Source organism: Gorilla gorilla, chromosome 17 (genome assembly GCF_029281585.2).
Source record: "Gorilla gorilla gorilla isolate KB3781 chromosome 17, NHGRI_mGorGor1-v2.1_pri, whole genome shotgun sequence".
NCBI lineage: Eukaryota > Metazoa > Chordata > Mammalia > Primates > Hominidae > Gorilla > Gorilla gorilla.
The window spans coordinates 20,222,501-20,242,500 of record NC_073241.2 but is presented as its reverse complement, the minus strand read 5'-3'; positions in this window follow the sequence as shown (position 1 = coordinate 20,242,500).

Genomic DNA, 20,000 nt, shown 5'->3' with positions numbered 1-20,000 from the left:
ATGGAATGGAATGGAATGAAATCAACCCGAGTAGAACGTAATGGAATGGAATGGAATGGAAAGGAATGGAATGGAATGGAATGGAATAAAATTTAATGGAATGGAATTGAATGGAATGGAATGGAATGGAATTGAATGGAATGGAATCAACCCGAGTAGAATGGAATGGATTGGAATGGAATGGAATGGAATGGAATGGAATGGAATGGAATGGAATGGAATGAAATTTAATGGAATGGAATGGAATGGAATCGAATGGAATCGAATGGAATGGAATGGAATGGAATGGAATAGAATGGAATCAACCCGAGTAGAACGGAATGGAATGGAATGGAATGGAAAGGAATGGAATGGAATGGAATGGAATGGAATGGAATGGAATGGAATCCAATGGAATGGAAAGGAATGGAATGGAATGGAATCCAATGGAATGGAATGGAATGGATTGGAATGGAATGGAATCGAATCGAATTGAACGGAATGGAATGGAATGGAATGGAATGGAATCCAATGGAATGGAATGGAATCGAATGGAATCAACCCGAGTAGAATGGAATGGATTGGAATGGACTGGAATGGAATGGAATGGAATGGAATGGAATGGAATGGAATGGAATGGAATCAACCCGAGTAGAACGGAATGGATTGAAATGGAATGGAATGGAATCGAATGGCATAGAATGGAATGGAATGGAATGGAATGCAATGGAAAGGAATGAATTCAACCAGAGTAGAACGGAATGGAAAGGAATGGAATGGAATGGAATGGAATGGAATCAACCCGAGAAGAATGGAATGGATTGGAATGGACTGGAATGGAATGGAATGGAATGGAATGGAATCAAATCAAGCCGAGTAGAATGGAATGGATTGGAATGGACTGGAATGGAATGGAATGGAAGGGAATGGAATGGAATGGAATGGAATCAAATCAACCCGAGTAGAATGGAATGGATTGGAATGGAATGGAATGGAATGGAATGGATTGGAATGGAATGGAATGGAATGGAATGGAATGGAATGGAATGAAATGGAATGGAGTGGAATAGAATGGAATGGAATGGAATGGAATCAACCCGAGTAGAATGGAATGGATTGGAATGGAATGGAATGGAATGGAATGGAATGGAATGGAATGGAATGGAATGGAATCAACCCGAGTAGAATGGAATGGATTGGAATGGACTGGACTGGACTGGAATGGAATGGAATGGAATGGAATGGAATCAAATCAACCCGAGTAGAATGGAATGGATTGGAATGGAGTTTAATGGAATAGAATGGAATGGAATGGAAGGAATTGAATGGAATGGAATGGAATGGAATGGAATGGAATGGAATGGAATGGAATCAACCCGAGTAGAATGGAATGGATTGGAATGGAATGGAATGGAATGGAATCGAATGGAATCAAATGGAATGGAATGGAATGGAATGGAATGGAATGGAATGGAATGGAATGGAATGGAATGGAATGGAATCAACCCGAGTAGAACGGAATGGAATGGAATGGAATGCAATGGAATTTAATGGAATGGAATGGAATGGAAGGGAATTTAAAGGAATGGAATGGAATGGAATGGAATGGAATTGAATGGAATGGAGTGGAATGGAATCAACCCGAGTAGAATGGAATGGATTGGAATGGAATGGAATGGAATGGAATCGAATGGAATGGAATGGAATGGAATGGAAAGGAAAGGAATGGAATGGAATGGAATGGAATAAAATTTAATGGAATGGAATGGAATGGAATGGAATGGAATGGAATCGAATGGAATGGAATGGAATGGAATGGAATGGAATGGAATGGAATGGAATGGAATGGAATCAACCCGAGTAGAATGGAATGGATTGGAATGGAATGGAATGGAATGGAATGGAATGGAATGGAATGGAATGGAATCAACCCGAGTAGAATGGAATGGATTGGAATGGACTGGAATGGAATGGAATGGAATGGAACGGAATGGAAAGGAATGGAATGGAATGGAATGTAACGGAATGGAATGGAATGGAATAGATTGGAATCAACCCGAGTAGAAAGGAATGGAATGGAATGGAATGGAATGCAATAGAATGGAATGGAATGGAATGGAATGGAATGGAATGGAATGGAATGGAATGGAATGGAATGGAATGGAATGGAATCGAAAGGAATGGAATGGAATGGAATGGAATGGAATGGAATGGAATGGAATGGAATGGAATGGAATCAACCCGAGTAGAATGGAATGGATTGAAATGGAATGGAATGGAATCGAATGGAATGGAATGGAATGGAATGGAATCAACCCGAGTAGAACGGAATGGATTGGAATGGAATGGAATGGGATGGAATCGTATGGAATCGAAAGGAATCGAATGTAATGGAATGGAATGGAATGGAATGGAATGGAATGGAATGGAATGAAATCAACCCGAGCAGAAAGTAATGGAATGGAATGGAATGGAATGGAATGGAATGGAATGGAAAGGAATGGAATGGAATGGAATGGAATAAAATTTAATGGAATGGAATGGAATGGAATGGAATTGAAAGGAATCAACCCGAGTTGAATGGAATGGATTGGAATGGAATGGAATGGAATGGAACGGAATGGAATGGAATGGAATGGAATGGAATCAACCCGAGTAGAATGGAATGGATTGGAATGGAATGGAATGGAATGGAATGGAATGGAATGGAATGGAATGGAATGGAATGGAATCAACCCGAGTAGAATGGAATGGATTGGAATGGAATGGAATGGAATGGAATGGAATGGAATGGAATGGAATGGAATGGAATGGAATCAACCCGAGAAAAACGGAATGGATTGGAATGGAATGGAATGGAATGGAATGGAATGGAATGGAATGGAATGGAATGGAATCGAGTGGAATGGAATGGAATGGAATGGAATGGAATGGAATGGAATGGAATGGAATGGAATGGAATGGAATGAAATCAATCCGAGTACAACGTAATGGAATGGAATGGAATGGAATGGAAAGGAAAGGAATGGAATGGAATGGAATGGAATAAAATTTAATGGAATGGAATGGAATGGAATGGAATGGAATGGAACCGAATGGAATGGAATGGAATGGAATGGAATGGAATGGAATGGAATGGAATCAACACAAGTAGAATGGAATGGATTGGAATGGAATGGAATGGAATGGAATGGAATGGAATCAACCCGAGTAGAATGGAATGGATTGGAATGGACTGGAATGGAATGGAATGGAATGGAACGGAATGGAATGGAATGGAATGGAATGGAATGTAACGGAATGGAATGGAATGGAATAGATTGGAATCAACCCGAGTAAAACAGAATGGAATGGAATGGAATCGAATGCAATGGAATGGAATGGAATTGAATGGAATGGAATGGAATGGAATGGAATGGAATCGAAAGGAATGGAATGGAATGGAATGGAATGGAATGGAATGGAATGGAATGGAATCAACCCGAGTAGAATGGAATGGATTGGAATGGACTGGAATGGAATGGAATGGAATAGAATGGAATGGAATGAAATGGAATGGAATGGAATCAAACCGAGGAGAATGGAATGGATTGAAATGGAATGGAATGGAATGGAATGGAATGGAATGGGATGGAATGGAATCAACCCGAGTAGAACGGAATGGATTGGAATGGAATGGAATGGAATGGAATCGTATAGAATCGAAAGGAATGGAATGGAATGGAATGGAATGGAATGGAATGGAATGGAATGGAATGGAATGGAATGAAATCAACCCAAGTAGAACGTAATGGAATGGAATGGAATGGAAAGGAATGGAATGGAATGGAATGGAATAAAATTTAATGGAATGGAATGGAATGGAATGGAATCGAATGGAATCGAATGGAATGGAATGGTATAGAATGGAATGGAATGGAATGGAATGGAATGGAATGGAATGGAATGGAATGGAATGGAATGGAATAGAATGGAATGGAATGGAATCAACCCGAGTAGAATGGAATGGATTGGAATGGAATGGAATGGAATGGAATGGAATGGAATGGAATGGAATGGAATCAACCCGAGTAGAATGGAATGGATTGGAATGGAATGGAATGGAATGGAATCGAATGGAATCAAATGGAATGGAATGGAATGGAATGGAATGGAATGGAATGGAATGGAATGGAATGGAATGGAATGGAATCTACCCGAGTAGAATGGAATGGATTGGAATGGAATGGATTGGAATGGAATCGAATGGAATGGAATGGAATGGAATGGAATGGAATGGAATGGAATGGAATGGTATCAACCCGAGTAGAACGGAATGGACTGGAATGGAATGGAATGGAATGGAACGGAACGGAACGGAATGGAATGGAATGGAATGGAATGGAATGGAATGGAATGGAATGGAATGGAAAGGAATGGAATGGAATCAACCCGAGTAGAATGGAATGGATTGGAATGGAATGGAATGGAATGGAATGGAATGGAATGGAATGGAATGGAATGGAATGGAATGGAATGGAATCAACCCGAGTAGAATGGAATGGATTGAAATGCAATGAAATGGAATGGAATGGAAAGGAATGGAATGGAGTGGAACGGAATGGAATGGAATGGAATCAACCCGAGTAGAAAGGAATGGATTGGAATACAATGGAATGGAATGGAATGGAATGGAATTCAATAGAATAGAATGGAATGGAATGGAATGGAATCGAATGGAAACCAATGGAATCGAATGGAATGGAGTGGAATAGAATGGAATTAACCCGAATAGAACGGAACGAAGGAAACGGAACGGAACGGAACGGAATGGAATGGAATGGATTGAAATGGAATGGAATCGAATGGAACCGAATGGAACCGAATGGAATGGGATGGAATGGAATGGAATGGAATGGAATGGAATGGAATGAACCCGAGTAGAATGGAATGGAATGGAATGGAATGGAATGGAATGGAATGGAATGGAATGGAATCGAATGGAATCGAATGGAATGGAATGGAATGGAATGGAATGGAATGGAATGGAATCAACCCGAGTAGAACGGAATGGAATGGAATGGAATAGAATGGAATAGAAAGGAAGGGAATTCAATGGAATAGAATGCAATGGAATGGAATGGAATGGAATGAACCCGAGTAGAACGGAATGGAATGGAATGGAATGGAATGGAATGGAATGGAATGGAATGGAATGGAACGGAATCGAATAGAAAGGAATGGAACGGAATGGAATGGAATGGAATCGAATCGAATGGAATGGAATGGAATGGAATGAAATGGAATGGAATGGAATGGAATGGATTGGAATGGAATGGAATCGAATGGAATGGAATGAAATGGAATGGAATGGAATGGAATGGAATCAAATCAACCCGAGTAGAATGGAATGGATTGGAATGCAATGGAATGGAATGGAATGGAATGGAATGGAATGGAATGGAATGGAATGGAATGGAATGGAATGGAATCAACCCGAGTAGAATCGAATGGAATGGAATGGAATGGAATGGAATGGAATGGAATGGAATGGAATGGAATCAAATGGAATGGAATGGAATCAACCCGAGTAGAATGGAATGGATTGAAATGGAATGGAATGGAATGGAATGGAATGGAATGGAATGGAATGGAATGGAATGGAATGGAATGGAATGAAATCAACCCGAGTAGAACGTAATGGAATGGAATGGAATGGATTGGAAAGGAAAGGAATGGAATGGAATGGAATGGAATAAAATTTAATGGAATGGAATGGAATGGAATGGAATGGAATGGAATGGAATGGAATGGAATGGAATCGAATGGAATGGAATGGAATGGAATGGAATGGAATCTACCCGAGTAGAATGGAATGGATTGGAATGGAATGGATTGGAATGGAATGGAATGGAATGGAATGGAATGGAATGGAATGGAATGGAATGGAATGGAATGGAATGGAATCAAATCAACCCGAGTAGAATGGAATGGATTGGAATGGAATGGAATGGAATGGAATCGAATGGAATCAAATGGAATGGAATGGAATGGAATGGAATGGAATGGAATGGAATGGAATGGAATCAACCCGAGTAGAATGGAATGGAATGGAATGGAATGGAGTGGAATGGAATGGAATGGAATGGAATGGAATTTAATGGAATGGAATGGAATGGAATCGAATGGAATCGAATGGAATGGAATGGAATGGAATGGAATGGAATGGAAAGGAATGTAATGGAATGGAATCTACCCGAGTAGAATGGAATGGATTGGAATGGAATGGATTGGAATGGAATGGAATGGAATGCAATCGAATGGAATGGAATGGAATGGAATGGAATGGAATGGAATTAACCCGAGTAGAACGGATTGGAATGGAATGGAATGGAAGGGAATGGAATGGAATGGAATGGAATTTAATGGAATGGAATGGATTGGAATCGAATGGAATTGAATGGAATGGAATGGAAGTGAATGGAATGGAATGGAATAGAATGAAATCAACCCGAGTAGAACAGAATGGAATGGAATGGAATGGAATGGAATGGAATGGAATGGAATCGAAAGGAATGGAATGGAATGGAATGGAATGGAATGGAATGGAATGGAATGGAATCAAACCGAGTAGAATGGAATGGATTGGAATGGACTGGAATGGAATGGAATGGAATGGAATGGAATGGAATGGAATGGAATTGAATGGAATGGAATGGAATAGAATCAACCCGAGTAGAACGGAATGGAATGGAATGGAATCGAATGGAATGGAATGGAATGGAATGGAATGGAATGGAATGGAATGGAATGGAATGGAATGGAATGGAATGGAATCAACCCGAGTAGAATGGAATGGATTGAAATGGAATGGAATGGAATCGAATGGAATGGAATGGAATCAACCCGAGTAGAATGGAATGGATTGGAATGGAATGGAATGGAATGGCATGGAATGAAATCAACCCGAGTAGAACGTAATGGAATGGAATGGAATGGAATGGAAAGGAAAGTAATGGAATGGAATGGAATGCAATGGAATGGAATGGAATGGAATGGAATCAACCCGAGTTGAATGGAATGGATTGAAATGGAATGGAATGGAATCGAATGGAATGGAATGGAATGGAATGGAATCAACCCGAGTAGAACGGAATGGATTGGTATGGAATGGAATGGAATGGAATCGTATGGAATCGAAAGGAATGGAATGGAATGGAATGGAATGGAATGGAATGGAATGGAATGGAAAGGAATGGAATGGAATGGAATGGAATAAAATTTAATGGAATGGAATTGAATGGAATGGAATGGAATGGAATTGAATGGAATGGAATCAACCCGAGTAGAATGGAATGGATTGGAATGGAATGGAATGGAATGGAATGGAATGGAATGGAATGGAATGGAATGAAATTTAATGGAATGGAATGGAATGGAATCGAATGGAATCGAATGGAATCGAATGGAATGGAATGGAATAGAATGGAATCAACCCGAGTAGAATGGAATGGAATGGAATGGAATGGAAAGGAATGGAATGGAATGGAATGGAATGGAATGGAATGGAATGGAATCCAATGGAATGGAAAGGAATGGAATGGAATGGAATGGAATGGAATGGAATGGATTGGAATGGAATGGAATCGAACCGAATGGAACGGAATGGAATGGAATGGAATGGAATGGAATCCAATGGAATGGAATGGAATCGAATGGAATCAACCCGAGTAGAATGGAATGGATTGGAATGGACTGGAATGGAATGGAATGGAATGGAATGGAATGGAATGGAATGGAATGGAATGGAATCAACCCGAGTAGAACGGAATGGATTGAAATGGAATGGAATGGAATCGAATGGCATAGAATGGAATGGAATGGAATGGAATGCAATGGAAAGGAGTGAATTCAACCAGAGTAGAACGGAATGGAAAGGAATGGAATGGAATGGAATGGAATGGAATCAACCCGAGAAGAATGGAATGGATTGGAATGGACTGGAATGGAATGGAATGGAATGGAATGGAATGGAATCAAATCAAGCCGAGTAGAATGGAATGGATTGGAATGGACTGGAATGGAATGGAATGGAATGGAATGGAATGGAATGGAATGGAATGGAATGGAATCAAATCAACCCGAGTAGAATGGAATGGATTGGAATGGAATGGAATGGAATGGAATGGAATGGAATGAAATGGAATGGAGTGGAATAGAATGGAATGGAATGGAATGGAATCAACCCGAGTAGAATGGAATGGATTGGAATGGAATGGAATGGACTGGAATGGAATGGAATGGAATGGAATGGAATCAAATCAACCCGAGTAGAATGGAATGGATTGGAATGGAATGGAATGGAATCGAATCGAATGGAATGGAATGGAATTGAATGGAATGGAATGGAATGGAATGGAATGGAATGGAATGGAATGGAATGGAATGGAATCAACCCGAGTAGAATGGAATGGATTGGAATGGAATGGAATGGAATGGAATCGAATGGAATCAAATGGAATGGAATGGAATGGAATGGAATGGAATGGAATGGAATGGAATGGAATGGAATGGAATGGAATCAACCCGAGTAGAACGGAATGGAATGGAATCGAATGCAATGGAATTTAATGGAATGGAATGGAATGGAAGGGAATTTAAACGAATGGAATGGAATGGAATGGAATGGAATGGAATGGAATGGAATCAAATCAACCCGAGTTGAATGGAATGGATTGGAATGGAATGGAATGGAATCGAATGGAATGGAACGGAACAGAATGGAATGGAATGGAATGGAATGCAATGGAATGGAATGGAATGGAAAGGAATGGAATCTACACGAGTAGAATGGAATGGATTGGAATGGAATGGAATCGAATGGAATGTAATGGAATGGAATGGAATCGAATGGAATCGAATGGAATGGAATGGAATGGAAAGGAATGGAATGGAATGGAATGGAATGGAATGGAATCTACCCGAGTAGAATGGAATGGATTGGAATGGAATGGATTGGAATGGAATGGAATGGAATGGAATGGAATGGAATGGAATGGAATAGAATGGAATGGAATCAACCCGAGTAGAACGGAATGGAATGGAATGGAATGGAATGGAATGGAATGGAATGGAATGGAATCAACCCGAGTAGAATGGAATGGATTGGAATGGACTGGAATGGAATTTAATGGAATGGAATCAATCCGAGTAGAATGGAATGGAATGGAATGGAATGAATTCAATGTAATAGAATGGAATTGCATCAACCCGCGTGGAACAGAATGGAACGGAACGGAAAGGAAAGGAACGGAACGGAATGGAACGGAATCAACCCGAGCAGATCGGAACGGGATGGGACGGGACGGGACGGTACGGGACGGGTCGGGGTGGAACGGAATGGAACGGAACGGAACGGCATGGAATCAACCAGAGTAGAATGGAATGGAATGGAATGGAATGGAATGGAATGGAATGGAATAGAATAGAATGGAATTGAATCAACCCGTGTGGAACGGAATGGAACGGAACGGAAAGGAACGGAATGGAATGGAATGGAATCAACCGGAGAACAATGGCACTGGTCGGGACGGGTCGGGACGGGATGGGACGGGACGGGACGGGACGGAAGAGAACGGAATGGAACTCAATGGAGTCAACCCGAGTAGAAAGGAACGGAATGGAATGGAATGGAATGAAATCAAAACGAGTAGAATGGAATGGATTGGATTGGAATGGAATGTAATCGAATGGAATGGAACGGAACGGAATGGAATGGAATGGAATGGAATGGAATGGAATGGAATGGAATGGAATCTACCCGAGTAGAATGGAATGGATTGGAATGGAATGGAATGGAATGGAATGGAATGGAATGGAATGGACTGGAATCAACCCGAGTAGAATGGAATGGATTGGAGTGGACTGGAATGGAATGGAATGGAATGGAATCAATCCGAGTAGAATGGAATGGAATGGAATGGAATGGAATTCAATGTAATAGAATGGAATTGAATCAACCCGTGTGGAACGGAATGGAACGGAACGGAAAGGAACGGAACGTAATGGAATGTAATCAACCAGAGTACAACGGCACGAGACGGGATGGGACGGGACGGGATGGGACGGGACGGGACGGGACGAAACGGAACGGAACGGAACTCAATGGAGTCAAAACGAGTAGAAAGGAACGGAATGGAACTGAATGGAATGGAATGGAATGGAATGGAATGGAATGGAATGGAATCAACCCGAGTAGAATGGAATGGATTGGAATGGACTGGAATGGAATGGAATGGAATGGAATGGAATCAAATCAACCCGAGTAGAATGGAATGGATTGGAATGGACTGGAATGGAATGGAATGGAATGGAATGGAACGGAATGGAATGGAATCAAATCAACCCGAGTAGAATGGAATGGATTGGAATGGAATGGAATGGAATGGAATGGAATGGAATGGAATGGAATGGAATGGAATGGAATGGAATCAACCCGAGTAGAATGGAATGGATTGGAATGGAATGGAATGGAATGGAATCGAATGGAATCGAATGGAATCGAATGGAATGGAATGGAATGGAATGGAATGGAATGGAATCAACCCGAGAAGAACGGAATGGAATGGAATGGAATGGAATGGAATGGAATGGAATGGAATGGAATGGAATGGAATTTAATGGAATGGAATCGAATGGAATAGAATGGAATCGAATGGAATGGAATGGAATGGAAAGGAATAGAATGGAATGGAATGGAATGGAATGGAATGGAATGGAATGGAATGGAATGGAATGGAATGGAATCAACCCGAGTAGAATGGAATGGATTGGAATGGAATGGAATGGAATGGAATGGAATGGAATGGAATGGAATGGAATCAACCCGAGTAGAATGGAATGGATTGGAATGGAATGGAATGGAATGGAATCGAATGGAATCGAATGGAATGGAATGGAATGGAAAGGAATGGAATGGAATGGAATGGAATGGAATGGAATGGAATGGAATCTACCCGAGTAGAATGGAATGGATTGGAATGGAATGGATTGGAATGGAATGGAATGGAATGGAATGGAATGGAATGGAATGGAATAGAATGGAATGGAATCAACCCGAGTAGAACGGAATGGAATGGAATGGAATGGAATGGAATGGAATGGAATGGAATGGAATGGAATGGAATCAACCCGAGTAGAATGGAATGGATTGGAATGGACTGGAATGGAATTTAATGGAATGGAATCAATCCGAGTAGAATGGAATGGAATGGAATGGAATGAATTCAATGTAATAGAATGGAATTGCATCAACGCGCGTGGAACGGAATGGAACGGAACGGAAAGGAAAGGAACGGAACGGAATGGAACGGAATCAACCCGAGCAGATCGGAACGGGATGGGACGGGACGGGACGGTACGGGACGGGTCGGGGTGGAACGGAATGGAACGGAACGGAACGGCATGGAATCAACCAGAGTAGAATGGAATGGAATGGAATGGAATGGAATGGAATGGAATGGAATAGAATAGAATGGAATTGAATCAACCCGTGTGGAACGGAATGGAACGGAACGAAAGGAACGGAATGGAATGGAATGGAATCAACCGGAGAACAATGGCACTGGTCGGGACGGGTCGGGACGGGATGGGACGGGACGGGACGGGACGGAAGAGAACGGAATGGAACTCAATGGAGTCAACCAGAGTAGAAAGGAACGGAATGGAATGGAATGGAATGAAATCAAAACGAGTAGAATGGAATGGATTGGATTGGAATGGAATGTAATCGAATGGAATGGAACGGAACGGAATGGAATGGAATGGAATGGAATGGAATGGAATGGAATGGAATGGAATCTACCCGAGTAGAATGGAATGGATTGGAATGGAATGGAATGGAATGGAATGGAATGGAATGGAATGGAATGGAATGGAATCAACCCGAGTAGAACGGAATGGAATGGAATGGAATGGAATGGAATGGAATGGAATGGAATGGAATGGAATGGAATGGAATTTAATGGAATGGAATGGATTGGAATCGAATGGAATGAAATGGAATGGAATGGAATGGAATGGAATGGAATGGAATGGAATAGAATGGAATCAACCCGAGTAGAACGGAATGGAATGGAATGGAATGGAATCGAATGGAAAGGAATGGAATGGAATGGAATGGAATGGAATGGAATGGAATCAACCCGAGTAGAATGGAATGGATTGGAATGGAATGGAATGGAATGGAATGGAATGGAATCGAATGGAATGGAATGGAATTGAATGGAATCAACCCGAGTAGAAAGGAGTGGATTGAAATGGAATGGAATGGAATGGAATGGAATGGAATGGAATGGAATGGAATGGAATCAACCCGAGTAGAACGGAATGGATTGGAATGGAATGGAATGGAATGGAATCGAATGGAATCGAATGGAATGGAATGGAATGGAAAGGAATGGAATGGAATGGAATGGAAAGGAATGGAATGGAATGGAATGGAATAGAATGAAATCTTCCCGAGTAGAACGTAATGGAATGGAACGGAATGGAATGGAATGGAATGGAATTTAATGGAATGGAGTGGAATGGAATCGAATGGAATCGAATGGAATGGAATGGAATAGAATGGGATCAACCCGAGTAGAACGGAATGGAATGGAATGGAACGGAATGGAATGGAAAGGAATGGAAACGAATGGAATGGAATGGAATGGAATGGAACGGAATGGAATGGAATGGAATGGAATGGAATGGAATGGAATGGAAAGGAACGGAATGGAATCAACCCGAGTAGAATAGAATGGATTGGAATGGAATGGAATGGAATGGAATGGAATGGAATGGAATGGAATAAACCAGAGAAGAATGGAATGGATTGGAATGGAATGGAATGGAATGGAATGAAATGAAATGGAATGGAGTGGAATAGAATGGAATGGAATGGAATGGAATCAACCCGAGTAGAATGGAATGGATTGGAATGGAATGGAATGGAATGGAATGGAATGGAATGGAATGGAATCAACCCGAGTAGAATGGAATGGATTGGAATGGACTGGAATGGAATGGAATGGAATGGAATGGAATGGAATCAAATCAACCCGAGTTGAATGGAATGGATTGGAATGGAATGGAATGGAATCGAATGGAATGGAACGGAACAGAACGGAACGGAACGGAATGGAATGGAATGGAATGGAATGGAATGGTATCAACCCAAGTAGAATGGAATGGATTTAAATGGAATGTAATGTAATGTAATGGAATGGAATGGAATCAACCCGAGTAGAATGGAATGGATTGGAATCGACTGGAATGGAATGGAATGGAATGGAACGGAATGGAATGGAATGGAATGGAATGTAATGTAACGGAATAGAATGGAATGGAATAGATTGGAATCAACCCGAGTAAAACGGAATGGAATGGAATGGAATGGAATGCAATAGAATGGAATGGAATGGAATGGAATGGAATGGAATGGAATGGAATGGAATGGAATGGAATCGAAAGGAATGGAATGGAATGGAATGGAATGGAATGGAATGGAATGGAATGGAATGGAATGGAATCAACCCGAGTAGAATGGAATGGATTGGAATGGACTGGAATGGAATGGAATGGAATTGAATGGAATGGAATGGAATGGAATGGAATGGAATCAACCCGAGTAGAATGGAATGGATTGAAATGGAATGGAATGGAATCGAATGGAATGGAATGGAATGGAATGGAATCAACCCGAGTAGAACGGAATTGATTGAAATGGAATGGAATGGAATGGAATCGTATGGAATCGAAAGGAATGGAATGGAATGGAATGGAATGGAATGGAATGGAATGGAATGGAATGGAATGGAATGGAATGGAATGGAATGAAATCAACCCGAGTAGAACGTAATGGAATGGAATGGAATGGAAAGGAATGGAATGGAATGGAATGGAATAAAATTTAATGGAATGGAATGGAATGGAATGGAATTGAATGGAATCAAACCGAGTTGAATGGAATGGATTGGAATGGAATGGAATGGAATGGAATGGAATGGAATGGAATGGAATGGAATGGAATCAACCCGAGTAGAATGGAATGGATTGGAATGGAATGGAATGGAATGGAATGGAATGGAATGGAATGGAATCAACCCGAGTAGAATGGAATGGATTGGAATGGAACGGAATGGAATGGAATGGAATGGAATGGAATGGAATGGAATCAACCCGAGTAGAATGGAATGGATTGGATTGGAATGGAATGGAATGGAATCGAACGGAATGGAATGGAATGGAATGGAATGGAATGGAATGGAATGGAATGGAATGGAATGGAATGAAATTTAATGGAATGGAATGGAATGGAATCGAATGGAATCGAATGGAATCGAATGGAATGGAATGGAATAGAATGGAATCAACCCGAGTAGAAAGGAATGGAATGGAATGGAATGGAAAGGAATGGAATGGAAAGGAATGGAATGGAATGGAATGGAATGGAATGGAATCCAATGGAATGGAAAGGAATGGAATGGAATGGAATGGAATGGAATGGAATGGATTGGAATGGAATGGAATCGAATCGAATGGAACGGAATGGAATGGAATGGAATGGAATGGAATCCAATGGAATGGAATGGAATCGAATGGAATCAACCCGAGTAGAATGGAATGGATTGGAATGGACTGGAATGGAATGGAATGGAATGGAATGGAATGGAATGGAATGGAATGGAATCAACCCGAGTAGAACGGAATGGATTGAAATGGAATGGAATGGAATCGAATGGCATAGAATGGAATGGAATGGAATGGAATGCAATGGAAAGGAATGAATTCAACCAGAGTAGAACGGAATGGAATGGAATGGAATGGAATGGAATCAACCCGAGAAGAATGGAATGGATTGGAATGGACTGGAATGGAATGAAATGGAATGGAATGGAATCAAATCAAGCCGAGTAGAATGGAATGGATTGGAATGGACTGGAATGGAATGGAATGGAATGGAATGGAATGGAATGGAATCAAATCAACCCGAGTAGAATGGAATGGATTGGAATGGAATGGAATGGAATGGAATGGAATGGAATGGAATGAAATGGAATGGAGTGGAATAGAATGGAATGGAATTGAATGGAATCAACCCGAGTAGAATGGAATGGATTGGAATGGACTGGAATGGAATGGAATGGAATTGAATGGAATGGAATGGAATGGAATGGAATGGAATCAACCCAAGAAGAACGGAATGGAATGGAATGGAATGGTATGGAATGGAATGGAATGGAATGGAATGGAATGGAATGGAATGGAATGGAATTTAATGGAATGGAATCGAATGGAATAGAATGGAATCGAATGGAATGGAATGGAATGGAAAGGAATAGAATGGAATGGAATGGAATGGAATGGAATGGAATGGAATGGAATGGAATGGAATGGAATGGAATGGAATGGAATGGAATCAACCCGAGTAGAATGGAATGGATTGGAATGGAATGGAATGGAATGGAATGGAATGGAATGGAATGGAATCAACCCGAGTAGAATGGAATGGATTGGAATGGAATGGAATGGAATGGAATCGAATGGAATCGAATGGAATGGAATGGAATGGAAAGGAATGGAATGGAATGGAATGGAATGGAATGGAATGGAATCTACCCGAGTAGAATGGAATGGATTGGAATGGAATGGATTGGAATGGAATGGAATGGAATGGAATGGAATGGAATGGAATGGAATAGAATGGAATGGAATCAACCCGAGTAGAACGGAATGGAATGGAATGGAATGGAATGGAATGGAATGGAATGGAATGGAATCAACCCGAGTAGAATGGAATGGATTGGAATGGACTGGAATGGAATTTAATGGAATGGAATCAATCCGAGTAGAATGGAATGGAATGGAATGGAATGAATTCAACGTAATAGAATGGAATTGCATCAACCCGCGTGGAACGGAATGGAACGGAACGGAAAGGAAAGGAACGGAACGGAATGGAACGGAATCAACCCGAGCAGATCGGAACGGGATGGGACGGGACGGGACGGTACGGGACGGGTCGGGGTGGAACGGAATGGAACGGAACGGAACAGCATGGAATCAACCAGAGTAGAATGGAATGGAATGGAATGGAATGGAATGGAATGGAATGGAATGGAATGGAATAGAATAGAATGGAATTGAATCAACCCGTGTGGAACGGAATGGAACGGAACGGAAAGGAACGGAATGGAATGGAATGGAATCAACCGGAGAACAATGGCACTGGTCGGGACGGGTCGGGACGGGATGGGACGGGACGGGACGGGACGGAAGAGAAAGGAATGGAACTCAATGGAGTCAACCCGAGTAGAAAGGAACGGAATGGAATGGAATGGAATGAAATCAAAACGAGTAGAATGGAATGGATTGGATTGGAATGGAATGTAATCGAATGGAATGGAACGGAACGGAATGGAATGGAATGGAATGGAATGGAATGGAATGGAATGGAATGGAATGGAATGGAATGGAATGGAATGGAATCTACCCGAGTAGAATGGAATGGATTGGAATGGAATGGAATGGAATGGAATGGAATGGAATGGAATGGAATAAACCAGAGAAGAATGGAATGGATTGGAATGGAATGGAATGGAATGGAATGAAATGAAATGGAATGGAGTGGAATAGAATGGAATGGAATGGAATGGAATCAACCCGAGTAGAATGGAATGGATTGGAATGGAATGGAATGGAATAGAATGGAATGGAATGGAATGGAATCAACCCGAGTAGAATGGAATGGATTGGAATGGACTGGAATGGAATGGAATGGAATGGAATGGAATGGAATGGAATCAAATCAACCCGAGTTGAATGGAATGGATTGGAATGGAATGGAATGGAATCGAATGGAATGGAACGGAACAGAACGGAACGGAATGGAATGGAATGGAATGGAATGGAATGGAATGGAATGGAATGGAATGGAATGGAATGGAATGGAATGGAATGGTATCAACCCAAGTAGAATGGAATGGATTGGAATGGAATGTAATGGAATGGAATGGAATGGAATGGAATCAACCCGAGTAGAATGGAATGGATTGGAATGGACTGGAATGGAATGGAATGGAATGGAACGGAATGGAATGGAATGGAATGGAATGGAATGTAACGGAATAGAATGGAATGGAATAGATTGGAATCAACCCGAGTAGAACGGAATGGAATGGAATGGAATGGAATGCAATAGAATGGAATGGAATGGAATGGAATGGAATGGAATGGAATGGAATGGAATGGAATCGAAAGGAATGGAATGGAATGGAATGGAATGGAATGGAATGGAATGGAATCAACCCGAGTAGAATGGAATGGATTGGAATGGACTGGATTGGAATGGAATGGAATTGAATGGAATGGAATGGAATGGAATGGAATGGAATCAACCCGAGTAGAATGGAATGGATTGAAATGGAATGGAATGGAATCGAATGGAATGGAATGGAATGGAATGGAATCAACCCGAGTAGAACGGAATGGATTGGAATGGAATGGAATGGAATGGAATCGTATGGAATCGAAAGGAATGGAATGGAATGGAATGGAATGGAATGGAATGGAATGGAATGAAATCAACCCGAGTAGAACGTAATGGAATGGAATGGAATGGAAAGGAATGGAATGGAATGGAATGGAATAAAATTTAATGGAATGGAATGGAATGGAATGGAATGGAATGGAATGGAATGGAATTGAATGGAATCAACCCGAGTTGAATGGAATGGATTGGAATGGAATGGAATGGAATGGAATGGAATGGAATGGAATCAACCCGAGTAGAATGGAATGGATTGGAATGGAATGGAATGGAATGGAATGGAATGGACTCAACCCGAGTAGAATGGAATGGATTGGAATGGAACGGAATGGAATGGAATGGAATGGAATGGAATGGAATGGAATCAACCCGAGTAGAATGGAATGGATTGGATTGGAATGGAATGGAATGGAATCGAACGGAATGGAATGGAATGGAATGGAATGGAATGGAATGAAATTTAATGGAATGGAATGGAATGGAATCGAATGGAATCGAATGGAATCGAATGGAATGGAATGGAATAGAATGGAATCAACCCGAGTAGAACGGAATGGAATGGAATGGAATGGAAAGGAATGGAATGGAATGGAATGGAATGGAATGGAATGGAATGGAATGGAATCCAATGGAATGGAAAGGAATGGAATGGAATGGAATGGAATGGAATGGAATGGATTGGAGTGGAATGGAATCGAATCGAATGGAACGGAATGGAATGGAATGGAATGGAATGGAATCCAATGGAATGGAACGGAATCGAATGGAATCAACCCGAGTAGAATGGAATGGATTGGAATGGACTGGAATGGAATGGAATGGAATGGAATGGAATGGAATGGAATGGAATGGAATCAACCCGAGTAGAACGGAGTGGATTGAAATGGAATGGAATGGAATCGAATGGCATAGAATGGAATGGAATGGAATGGAATGCAATGGAAAGGAATGAATTCAACCAGAGTAGAACGGAATGGAAAGGAATGGAATGGAATGGAATGGAATGGAATCAACCCGAGAAGAATGGAATGGATTGGAATGGACTGGAATGGAATGGAATGGAATGGAATGGAATGGAATCAAATCAAGCCGAGTAGAATGGAATGGATTGGAATGGACTGGAATGGAATGGAATGGAATGGAATGGAATGGAATGGAATGGAATCAAATCAACCCGAGTAGAATGGAATGGATTGGAATGGAATGGAATGGAATGGAATGGAATGAAATGGAATGGAGTGGAATAGAATGGAATGGAATGGAATGGAATCAACCCGAGTAGAATGGAATGGATTGGAATGGAATGGAATGGAATGGAATGGAATGGAATGGAATGGAATCAACCCGAGTAGAATGGAATGGATTGGAATGGACTGGACTGGACTGGAATGGAATGGAATGGAATGGAATGGAATCAAATTAACCCGAGTAGAATGGAATGGATTGGAATGGAGTTTAATGGAATCGAATGGAATGGAATGGAAGGAATTGAATGGAATGGAATGCAATGGAATGGAATGGAATGGAATGGAATGGAATGGAATGGAATGGAATGGAATGGAATGGAATCAACCAGAGTAGAATGGAATGGATTGGAATGGAATGGAATGGAATGGAATCGAATGGAATCAAATGGAATGGAATGGAATGGAATGGAATGGAATGGAATGGAATGGAATGGAATGGAATGGAATGGAATCAACCCGAGTAGAACGGAATGGAATGGAATGGAATGCAATGGAATTTAATGGAATGGAATGGAATGGAAGGGAATTTAAAGGAATGGAATGGAATGGAATGGAATGGAATTGAATGGAATGGAGTGGAATGGAATCAACCCGAGTAGAACGGAATGGATTGGAATGGAATGGAATGGAATGGAATCGAATGGAATGGAATGGAATAGAATGGAAAGGAAAGGAATGGAATGGAATGGAATGGAATAAAATTTAATGGAATGGAATGGAATGGAATGGAATGGAATGGAATCGAATGGAATGGAATGGAATGGAATGGAATGGAATGGAATGGAATGGAATGGAATGGAATCAACCCGAGTAGAATGGAATGGATTGGAATGGAATGTAATGGAATGGAATGGAATGGAATGGAATGGAATGGAATCAACCCGAGTAGAATGGAATGGATTGGAATGGACTGGAATGGAATGGAATGGAATGGAACGGAATGGAAAGGAATGGAATGGAATGGAATGTAACGGAATGGAATGGAATGGAATAGATTGGAATCAACCCGAGTAGAACGGAATGGAATGTAATGGAATGGAATGCAATAGTATGGAATGGAATGGAATGGAATGGAATGGAATGGAATGGAATGGAATGGAGTGGAATGGAATGGAATGGAATGGAATGGAATCGAAAGGAATGGAATGGAATGGAATGGACTGGAATGGAATGGAATGGAATGGAATGGAATCAACCCGAGT